This window comes from Oncorhynchus gorbuscha, linkage group LG06, assembly GCF_021184085.1.
Source record: "Oncorhynchus gorbuscha isolate QuinsamMale2020 ecotype Even-year linkage group LG06, OgorEven_v1.0, whole genome shotgun sequence".
NCBI lineage: Eukaryota > Metazoa > Chordata > Actinopteri > Salmoniformes > Salmonidae > Oncorhynchus > Oncorhynchus gorbuscha.
In genome coordinates, this window is record NC_060178.1 from 95,375,479 (window position 1) to 95,387,666 (window position 12,188).

The window sequence follows — 12,188 nt, forward strand, 5'->3', positions numbered from 1 at the left end:
GACTCTTTGATTGCTCTCGCCATCCGCATAGAACGACGGGTAGATCTTCGTCACCAGGCTCGTGGAAGAGAGCTCGCGTCAACGGTGTTTCCCTGCTCCGCATCGCAACCATCTCCCACCTCTGGCTCAGAGACTGAGCCCATGCAGCTGGGAGGTATTCGCATCTCGACTAAGGAGAGGGAACGGAGGATCACCAACCGCCTGTGCCTCTATTGCGGATTTGATGGACATTTTGTCAATTCATGTCCAGTAAAAGCCAGAGCTCATCAGTAAGCGGAGGGCTACTGGTGAGCGCTACTACTCAGGTCTCTCCATCTAGATCCTGTACTACTATGTCGGTCCATCTACGCTGGACCGGTTCGGTGCTACATGCAGTGCCTTGATAGACTCTGGGGCTGAGGGTTGTTTCATGGACGAAGCATGGGCTCGGAAACATGACATTCCTTTCAGACAGTTAGACAAGCCTACGCCCATGTTCGCCTTAGATGGTAGTCATCTTCCCAGTATCAGATTTGAGACACTACCTTTAACCCTCACAGTATCTGGTAACCACAGTGAGACTATTTCTTTTTTGATTTTTCGTACACCTTTTACACCTGTTGTTTTGGGTCATCCCTGGCTAGTATGTCATAATCCTTCTATTAATTGGTCTAGTAATTCTATCCTATCCTGGAACGTTTCTTGTCATGTGAAGTGTTTAATGTCTGCCATCCCTCCCATTTCTTCTGTCCCCACTTCTCAGGAGGAACCTGGCGATTTGACAGGAGTGCCGGAGGAATATCATGATCTGCGCACGGTCTTCAGTCGGTCCCGAGCCAACTCCCTTCCTCCTCACCGGTCGTATGATTGTAGTATTGATCTCCTTCCGGGGACCACTCCTCCTCGGGGTAGACTATACTCTCTGTCGGCTCCCGAACGTAAGGCTCTCGAGGATTATTTGTCTGTGTCTCTTGACGCCGGTACCATAGTGCCTTCTTCCTCTCCGGCCGGGGCGGGGTTTTTTTTTTTTTTTTTTTTTTTTTGTTAAGAAAAAGGACGGTACTCTGCGCCCCTGCGTGGATTATCGAGGGCTGAATGACATAACGGTTAAGAATCGTTATCCGCTTCCCCTTATGTCATCAGCCTTCGAGATTCTGCAGGGAGCCAGGTGCTTTACTAAGTTGGACCTTCGTAACGCTTACCATCTCGTGCGCATCAGAGAGGGGGACGAGTGGAAAACGGCGTTTAACACTCCGTTAGGGCATTTTGAGTACCGGGTTCTGCCGTTTGGTCTCGCCAATGCGCCAGCTGTTTTTCAGGCATTAGTTAATGATGTTCTGAGAGACATGCTGAACATCTTTGTTTTTGTCTATCTTGACGATATCCTGATTTTTTCACCGTCACTCGAGATTCATGTTCAGCACGTTCGACGTGTTCTACAGCGCCTTTTAGAGAATTGTCTCTACGTGAAGGCTGAGAAGTGCTCTTTTCATGTCTCCTCCGTTACTTTTCTCGGTTCCGTTATTTCCGCTGAAGGCATTCAGATGGATTCCGCTAAGGTCCAAGCTGTCAGTGATTGGCCCGTTCCAAGGTCACGTGTCGAGTTGCAGCGCTTTCTAGGTTTCGCTAATTTCTATCGGCGTTTCATTCGTAATTTCGGTCAAGTTGCTGCCCCTCTCACAGCTCTTACTTCTGTCAAGACGTGTTTTAAGTGGTCCGGTTCCGCCCAGGGAGCTTTTGATCTTCTAAAAGAACGTTTTACGTCCGCTCCTATCCTCGTTACTCCTGACGTCACTAGACAATTCATTGTCGAGGTTGACGCTTCAGAGGTAGGCGTGGGAGCCATTCTATCCCAGCGCTTCCAGTCTGACGATAAGGTTCATCCTTGCGCTTATTTTTCTCATCGCCTGTCGCCATCTGAACGCAACTATGATGTGGGTAACCGCGAACTGCTCGCCATCCGCTTAGCCCTAGGCGAATGGCGACAGTGGTTGGAGGGGGCGACCGTTCCTTTGTCGTTTGGACAGACCATAAGAACCTTGAGTACATCCGTTCTGCCAAACGACTTAATGCCCGTCAAGCTCGTTGGGCGTTGTTTTTCGCTCGTTTCGAGTTTGTGATTTCTTACCGTCCGGGTAGCAAGAACACCAAGCCTGATGCCTTATCCCGTCTTTTTAGTTCTTCTGTGGCTTCGACTGATCCCGAGGGGATTCTTCCTTATGGGCGTGTTGTCGGGTTGACAGTCTGGGGAATTGAAAGACAGGTTAAGCAAGCACTCACGCACACTGCGTCGCCGCGCGCTTGTCCTAGTAACCTTCTTTTCGTTCCTGTTTCCACTCGTCTGGCTGTTCTTCAGTGGGCTCACTCTGCCAAGTTAGCTGGTCATCCCGGTGTTCGAGGCACTCTTGCGTCTATTCGCCAGCGCTTTTGGTGGCCGACTCAGGAGCGTGACACGCGCCGTTTCGTGGCTGCTTGTTCGGACTGCGCGCAGACTAAGTCAGGTAACTCTCCTCCTGCCGGTCGTCTCAGACCGCTCCCCATTCCTTCTCGACCATGGTCTCACATCTCCCTAGACTTCATTACCGGTCTGCCTTTGTCTGCGGGGAAGACTGTGATTCTTACGGTTGTCGATAGGTTCTCTAAGGCGGCACATTTCATTCCCCTCGCTAAACTTCCTTCCGCTAAGGAGACGGCACAAATCATCATCGAGAATGTGTTCAGAATTCATGGTCTCCCTTTAGACGCCGTTTCAGACAGAGGCCCGCAATTCACGTCACAGTTTTGGAGGGAGTTCTGTCGTTTGATTGGTGCGTCCGTCAGTCTCTCTTCCGGGTTTCATCCCCAGTCTAACGGTCAAGCAGAGAGGGCCAATCAGACGATTGGTCGCATACTACGCAGCCTTTCTTTCAGAAACCCTGCGTCTTGGGCAGAACAGCTCCCCTGGGCAGAATACGCTCACAACTCGCTTCCTTCGTCTGCTACCGGGTTATCTCCATTTCAGAGTAGTCTGGGTTACCAGCCTCCTCTGTTCTCATCCCAGCTTGCCGAATCCAGCGTTCCCTCCGCTCAAGCGTTTGTCCAACGTTGTGAGCGCACCTGGAGGAGGGTGAGGTCTGCACTTTGCCGTTACAGGGCACAGACTGTGAGAGCCGCCAATAAACGTAGGATTAAGAGTCCAAGGTATTGTTGCGGCCAGAGAGTGTGGCTTTCCACTCGCAACCTTCCTCTTACGACAGCTTCTCGTAAGTTGACTCCGCGGTTCATTGGTCCGTTCCGTGTCTCCCAGGTCGTCAATCCTGTCGCTGTGCGACTGCTTCTTCCGCGACATCTTCGTCGCGTCCATCCTGTCTTCCATGTCTCCTGTGTCAAGCCCTTTCTTCGCACCCCCGTTCGTCTTCCCTCCCCCCTCCCGTCCTTGTCGAGAGCGCACCTATTTACAAGGTACGTAGGATCATGGACATGCGTTCTCGGGGACGGGGTCACCAATACTTAGTGGATTGGGAGGGTTACGGTCCTGAGGAGAGGAGTTGGGTTCCGTCTCGGGACGTGCTGGACCGTTCACTTATTGATGATTTCCTCCGTTGCCGCCAGGATTCCTCCTCGAGTGCGCCAGGAGGCGCTCGGTGAGTGGGGGGGGTACTGTCATGTTTTCTCTTATATTGTCTTGTCATTTTGCTTTTCCCTCTGTTCGTTTTCCCCCTGCTGGTCTTTTTAGGTTCGTTCCCCTTTTTCTCTCTCCCTTCCTCTCTCTCTTCTCTCTATCGTTCCGTTCCTGCTCCCAGCTGTTCCTATTCCCCTAATCAATCATTTAGTCTTCCCACACCTGTTCCCTATCTTTTTCCCTGATTAGAGTCCCTATTTCTCCCCTTGTTTTCCATTTCTGCCCTGTCGGATCCTGTCTATTGTTCACCGTGCTGTGTCTGTGTATCGCCCTGTCGTGTCGTGTTTCCCTCAGATGCTGCGTGGTGAGCAGGTGTCTGAGTCTGCTACGTTCAAGTGCCTTCCCGAGGCAACCTGCAGTTCATGATCGAGTCTCCAGTCTGTTCTCGTCATTACGAGTGGAATTGTGCTTTATGATTGTATTTTTACTTTACTGGATTAAAGACTCTGTTTTCGCCAAGTCGCTTTTGGGTCCTCATTCACCCGCATAACAGAAACATAAGATATTACAGTTCTTAATGTCTCGTTGGTAGGATATACGTGCTCAGAGTTTGTCTATTTTATTATCCAATGATTGTACGTTGGCTAGTAGGATCGATAGTAAAGGCAGATTACCAACTCGCTGTCGGATCCTTACGTCCCCGATATCTCCGTCTCTTTCTCCTGCGAATGATGGCCTTGTCTGGTGTCTGGAGTAAATCTGTTGCGTCCAACTTGTTAAATAATTTGTTTGAATCCAGTATGAGGTGAGTAATCGCTGTCCTGATATCTAGAAGATATTTTCGGTCATAAGAGACGGTGGCAGAAACATTAAGTACAAAATGAGTAACAAATAACGCAGAAAAACATACACAATAGCACAATCTGTTAGAGGACCGTTAAACGGCAGCCATCTCTTCCGGCACCATTATTAACAGCAGACTTCAACATTTCCTCAGTGAAAACAATGTCCTGAGAAAATGTCTAATTGGCTTCCTACCAAAACACCATATGACAGACCACATATTACATTATTAAAATTAATGTCTACAAACAACAAGTGTGCAGTTAAAAAAATGTGTAATAAACACATATTTTTTTCCTCAGGGCCGTGGGGTAAGACAGGGATGCAGCTTGAGCCTCATCCGTTTCAACATGTATATGAATGAATTGTCGAGAGCAATAGAAGTCTGCAACACCCGGCCTCACCCTACTGGACTTGGAAATCAAATGTCTACTGTTGGCTGTTGGCTCAACCTACAGCAGCACCTAGATCTTCTGCACAGATTCTGTCAGACCTGGGTCCTGACTTTCAATCTCAGTAAGACAAAAACAATGGTGTTCCAAAAAAGGTCCAGTTCCCAGGACCACGAATACACATTTTATCTAGACACTGTTGCCCTAGAGCAGAGTCCCCTCAGCAAGCTGGTTCTGGGCCTCTGTTCACACAAACACAAACAGACCCCACATAGCCCAAGGACAGCAACACAATTTGACCCAACCAAATTATGAGGAAGCAAAAAGATAACTATTTGACACACTGGAAAGTATCAACCAAAAAAATGATGCAAATTGGAATGTACCTCTGACCCTAAACAGAGACTACAGTGGCAGAATACCTGAACACTGTGACTACCCAAAATGAAGAAACTCCTTGACTATGTACAGACTATTGAGCTACCATAGGCAGACCTGGCTCTCAAGAGAAGACAGGTTTGTGTCCACTGCCCACAAAATGAGGTGGAAACCAAACTGGGCTTCTTAACCACCTGACAAATGTATGTCCATATTAGAGACACATATTTCCCACAGAATTTCAAAATAACTCAAACAGTGATAAACTCCCATATCTGCCGAAATGCCACAACGTGCAATCACAGCATCAAGATTTGTGGCCCGCCGCCATGAGAAAATGTCAACCAGTGGAGCACAAACAGCATTGTAAATACAACCTATATTTATCTGTTTATATATCTTCATCTACTATTCATATTACAACCAGAGCTGCTAATAACACTTCTAGATCTTTTCAACATTTTTGAGTGCAATATTTACAGTTAAATTCAAATAGTTTTTGTTGATGTTTTGTGCCTTCTCAATTTTGTTTATTTCACTTGCTTTGGCAATGTAAACACGTTTCCCACGCCAATAAAGCCCAATTAAATTGAATTGAGAGAGAGAGTGGGAGCGAGGGAGATGGAGAGAGAGGAGCGAGGGAGATGAGAGGAAGAGTGAGGGAGATGGAGAGAGACATTTTAGATTTAATCTCTTTTAGCATTTGTTCGGTTTGCATACTGATGCATACGTACATTAACCACAAATTAACACTCTCAGATCCTCTGACGATCCAGATAAAGATTGAAGCTTTGATGACGACAGTCAGAGTGGGAGGAAAGTAGAGTACCCTGCATAGGATCCTTTTTTACCTTCAGTTCCATTTAGGCCTCATACTCCTTATCCCCCCCCCCACTCGATCCCTCCCTTCTTCAGAGAGAGGTGAAGGGACAAGAACCCAGACAGAAACGCCAGACAGAAAGCCCAGACAGAAACGCCAGACAGAAAGCCCAGACAGAAACGCCAGACAGAAAGCCCAGACAGAAACGCCAGACAGAAAGCCCAGACAGAAACGCCAGACAGAAAGCCCAGACAGAAACGCCAGACAGAAAGTGGGATTTGTTACATATTATTATCCTGGTCTGTCTGTTTACATACTGTGATGATGTCACCTGTTCTGTAATACCATTGAGGGCATTACAGTTATAGCTGTTCCCCCCCCTAATCCTCCACCCCCACCTCCATCTGTTGAGTGAGGGAGGGATGCTTGATGCCTCATTTCCCATTTCACGGCTACATGCCTCTCCTACAGAGAGGACAAGGTAGGGGGAGACGGGGCTCATCTGGTGAAATCAATATTCAGCTATAAAACACAAGCTGTCCCCAATTCCCCATGTAGTCTGCTATTTTAGACAAGGGCCCTGTAGTGCACTATATGGGGGTACCATTTGTGATGCAGCCATACAGGAAGTGTCCAGATGGGGTCAGGTTAATCAAAACACAACAGGATGGAGGGGTTTATTGGTGTGTGTGTGTGTGTACAGAGGTGTATTCAGACAGGCAGACTGATGACCCTGAGTGATATAGAGGGGGAGGGGTAAGTATTCTGGTGTGAGAAGTGCTCACACCAGGGCGGGAGGGGGTGGGATTGTACAGTGTAATTTAGGTGAGGACATTTAATGAGATGGGGGTACAGGGGGGAGTACAGGGGGTCTGTGAGTGAGCTGATGGGGGAGGGGTGGGAAACAAATACATAATTGCCAGGACTGAGCCCATTTGGCTGGTAGATGGGAGCCGAGAAAAGGGAAACAAGCCCCCCCACCCCCAGCCCCCCTTCCATCACCATGGCTACGGACAGGTTTGTTGGTTGCCTGCCTAGGCAGGACTGAGGACGAGTGAAAAGGGAATTATCACTCCCAGCCTTATTTGAATTAAGCAGCATGAGACAGGCAGCCCTGCTGAAACTAAACACACTGCATCTTGGGGAGGGACGGGGAAGGAAGGCCTATGTGGTGGAGGAGAGAAAAGAGAGAAAATGGAACACAGTGAGGGGGGGAGAAGAAACCATTACAAACCACCACAGAGGCATCAGATTAAAACATCATTTTAAAGCGAATAGCTTGATAATTCTCCCTGAAAACACAATGCCAGAAACACACACCACTATTCATACAAGGATACAATTTAGACTAATAAAATAATCTTACTCCAATGTGCTACATTTCATCCATCATCAGTAACTTGTTTTACTACAGAAATAAAAAGGTCAGCGTCAATAGGTTTCCTTTACACAGCAACGCCCTCCAGAGAGAGAGAGAGAAGAGGGGGCAGGAGAGGGAGGGAAGGGGGGGGGGCAGGAGTGGGGTGTGATGAGGATATGGGAGAACAAAAAAGGTGCTGCAGCCACAGCAATGACAAGCGTAACTAACAGCGCAGTTTCAGTTTCTCAGGACTGTGTCGTTGTGTAGACCCACAATATGGATAACACAGCCCAGAGGGAGGGTCCAGTCCTTCCATTCATTCCTGTCGGGTTAACTGACTTCATGTCTAGAGCAGTGTTAAGGCGGCAGCATGCTTCCATGAATAGCCTCCAACATTTATAGGCTGAGGCTGGACGGGAACAGCCGGCACTGAGCTCTCATACACACTGCCCCAAGGGAGCATGGGACTGTTTGGGCAAAAGAGGCAACTAATAACCCTGTGACAAATTCTCCCAAGAGGCAACGGAAGAGTGGTTCACATTACAATCCTGCTCACAGTATGCTTCAGAGGTAGACTGAGGTTGAATGTGAGAACACAGGCATAGATATGTGACATCAAGCATTATTTTTTTTATTTTACCTTTATTTAACCAGGCTAGTCAGTTAAGAACAAATTTTTATTTTCAATGATGGCCTGGGAACAGTGGGTTAACTGCCTGTTCAGGGGCAGAACAGTCACAGCCAGATTGTCAGCTCGGGGGTTTGAACTCGCAACCTAGTCCAACGCTCTAACCACTAGGCTACCCTGCCGCCCCGGGGGGTGGCAGGTAGCCTAGTGGTTAGAGCGTTGGGCCAGTAACCGAAAGGTTGCTAGATCGAATCCCCGAGCTGGCAAGGTAAGAACTCTATCGTTCTGCCCCTGAACAAGGCACTGTTCCTAGGCGTCATTATAAATAAGAATTTGTTCTTAACTGACTTGCCTAGTTAAATAAAGGTTTTTAAAAAATCCTCGTCAACACAGAAAGTATACTGTAGAAATCTAACAGTGTGGCCGAGGTCCAGTCTTAGACAGTTCTAATAGCTTAGGTCCAGTCACAGCCAGTTTTAACAGCCAAGAGACAGTTCTAAAAGCCTAGCCTAGGTCCAGACACAGCCAGCTCTAACAGCCTAGCCTAGGTCCAGTCACAGCCAGCTCTAACAGCCTAGCCTAGGTCCAGTCACAGCCCGCTCTAACAGCCTAGCCTAGGTCCAGTCACAGCCAGTTCTAACAGCCTAGCCTAGGTCCAGTCACAGCCAGCTCTAACAGCCTAGCCTAGGTCCAGTCACAGCCAGTTCTAACAGCCAGTTCTAACAGCCTAGAGCCAGTTCTAACAGCCTCTAGGTCCAGTCACAGCCAGCTCTAACAGCCTAGCCTAGGTCCAGTCACAGCCAGTTCTAACAGCCTAGAGCCAGTTCTAACAGCCTAGCCTAGGTCCAGTAAGAGACAGTTCTAACAGCCTAGCCTAGGTCCAGTCACAGCCAGTTCTAACAGCCTAGAGACAGTTCTAAAAGCCTAGCCTAGGTCCAGTCACAGCCAGCTCTAACAGCCTAGCCTAGGTCCAGTCACAGCCAGTTCTAACAGCCAGTTCTAACAGCCTAGAGCCAGTTCTAACAGCCTAGCCTAGGTCCAGTAAGAGACAGTTCTAACAGCCTAGCCTAGGTCCAGTAAGAGCCAGTTCTAACAGCCTCTAGGTCCAGTCACAGCCAGTTCTAACAGCCTCTAGATCCAGTAACAGACAGGGTACTTCATTCAGGCATCATTGGTGTTCATTTCAAACATTAAAAATCTCTGATAAAGCGAGAACTTCTCTCATGAAATATACAAGATATTAATAGATGCATTTAACATTCTATCATCACTGCTGCACATAGAAGAGAGAAACATGTCCTTCTGTTTGGGTACATTATCTAAGCAGTATTAAATCATGCTGTGTTCCAGGTTGAAGAGGAGCTTGGAGATATCACGTGAGAGCCAATCCCCGTGGCTCTGTCTTCCTCCTAGGCACCACCAGCAGTGCTGTGATGTGTGTGCACATGCGTTGTGTATGCTGTGCTGTTGCAGGTGGTGAACATCTGTGTGTAGGTGGATAGAGGCCAGTCCCCAGGCACTGTGCGCTCTACATTGGACAGTGGCATCCACTGATGAGGACAGAGGTGCAGTGAAATGTGTTGTTTTACAGGGTCAGCCATAGTAGGTGCAGTGAAATGTGTTGTTTTACAGGGTCAGCCATAGTAGTATGATAGGTGCAGTGAAATGTGTTGTTTTACAGGGTCAGCCATAGTAGTATGATAGGTGCAGTGAAATGTGTTGTTTTACAGGGTCAGCCATAGTAGTATGATAGGTGCAGTGAAATGTGTTGTTTTACAGGGTCAGCCATAGTAGTATGATAGGTGCAGTGAAATGTGTTGTTTTACAGGGTCAGCCATAGTAGTATGATAGGTGCAGTGAAATGTGTTGTTTTACAGGGTCAGCCATAGTAGTATGATAGGTGCAGTGAAATGTGTTGTTTTACAGGGTCAGCCATAGTAGTATGATTGGTGCAGTGAAATGTGTTGTTTTACAGGGTCAGCCATAGTAGTATGATAGGTGCAGTGAAATGTGTTGTTTTACAGGGTCAGCCATATTAGTATGATAGGTGCAGTGAAATGTGTTGTTTTACAGGGTCAGCCATAGTAGTATGATTGGTGCAGTGAAATGTGTTGTTTTACAGGGTCAGCCATAGTAGTATGATAGGTGCAGTGAAATGTGTTGTTTTACAGGGTCAGCCATATTAGTATGATAGGTGCAGTGAAATGTGTTGTTTTACAGGGTCAGCCATAGTAGTATGATTGGTGCAGTGAAATGTGTTGTTTTACAGGGTCAGCCATAGTAGTATGATTGGTGCAGTGAAATGTGTTGTTTTACAGGGTCAGCCATAGTAGTATGATAGGTGCAGTGAAATGCATAGGCACTCGATCAGGAACCTTTGATTGTCATGGTGCTCTGACAGCAGAAAGTGCACTTTTCAAACACAACATACGTAGGTAAGTGAAGACCTACACACACTGCCTTGAGAAGAGAGTTCGGATAGAGTTGATGTAGGAAAGATGAATGAATCACAAGGCAGACGAGAGGCAACCCCCCTTCTCTAAATGCCAACGCAGCAGTTCCACCTCAGTGTGTAACTTCATCCTCCCAGTCTCTGCCTTCATCCTCCCAGTCTCTGCCTTCATCCTCCCAGTCCCTGCCTTCATCCTCCCAGTCCCTGCCTTCATCCTCCCAGTCCCTGCCTTCATCCTCCCAGTCCCTGCCTTCATCCTCCCAGTCCCTGCCTTCATCCTCCCAGTCCCTGCCTTCATCCTCCCAGTCCCTGCCTTCATCCTCCCAGTCCCTGCCTTCATCCTCCCAGTCCCTGCCTTCATCCTCCCAGTCCCTGCCTCCATCCTCCCAGTCTCTGCCTGTTCCACTCTGACACCGAGGGATGTCCTCGGCGGTGTTTCCAGAAGAGTGGACTCGGCTGGGCCTGCCCGTGTACACTCACAGCTGGGACACCATTAAGTCCCCGCAGTGCGGGGGAGGGAGGGAAGGGGAGAACAGAGTGGCCCATGGGTAATGGATGAGACGGGAAGAGAGGGATGGGAAAGGGCTTCTGCCTCCTCCTCTACAGTACCGCATCACTGCTACAACTCAATGTTAAAAGGCATCGGCGAATTTGCCACGCTAGCCTGCACCACATTCCTAAACACAAACAGCTAGTCTCTGGGGATAAACGAGATGGGGTGTGTATGTGTGCTTGTGTGGCGCGTGTATGTGTGTGAGAAAAATTACTTTAGTATTGTCACCAACCTTGGGCTATATTCTTCAACCGCTTTCATGTAGGATTTAGGGTATTTTCTCTATAAAAAGAATTGGCCAATGTTTACATGGCCCCCTTACAAACAGGCCTATTTTACCACATTATTGCCTGCATACACCTTTCATACCTCCCGTGTGCATGCCAGCATGCTAGAGACTAGTGTTAGTAGTGGTGTGCAGATGTGGGTGGGCGTCTATTTTAATATACACCATCAAAAATGAATCCATTATTAATTTGTTTAGGCAGGTCAGAAGAAACATTATAAGACAAATAACATGTATTTTCAAAAGAACAGAATAGTTTGAGTTCAGACAAATTAAATCAATAGTTGGTTATTTTGTTCATTAAAACAGACCAGACACACCTACCTACCTACCTGATTACAGTCAACACATATTTGATAGTGAAAACATAAATGGAATAACAGAAAATACAACAAATATTTTTCCCCACATGACTATATTTTTAAATCAGAGCCCAAGGCCCACTCTTTTTTGATCCATGTTTCATCTCTTTCCTCACTACGCTTTGTTAGGGACAGGCGTCTTACCTTCATCATATTTTACAACCTGCTGGAGGTGCCGATATGCAGTCAAGCAAAATAACACGCTTTCTTTAGTCTACATCATAGCATGCTAAATGTATCTGATTAGTTATAGATGATCACCTTCACTTGCTCAGCCAGAGAATTAACCAAATATACAGACGGAGATTCAGTGAAACAAAATTATTAGACAAGTCAGTTGATTATCAGACAAGTCAGTGAAGTCACAGGCTCTTTGTCAGGAGTAAGGCTACTAAGTGACTGAAGAGCAAAATAATCCACTTGTTAAACTACATAACATGGAAAAATCGAATAAATCAGCCAACTAGACAAGATGATCAAGAGCAGCACTCACCTCGATTTAGCTAACATTTTCCTAACTTAATTGGAGCCTAA

The 12,188-nt window shown here is 47.2% G+C and overlaps 1 protein-coding gene across 3 annotated transcripts in view; it reads right to left on the reverse strand.

The window, feature by feature from the left end:
• The window catches only part of LOC124038594 (protein tweety homolog 2-like), a 157,146-nt gene that overhangs the window by 120,064 nt on the left and 24,894 nt on the right, over nucleotides 1-12,188 (reverse strand). The gene's annotated exons all lie outside the window — the stretch shown is intronic.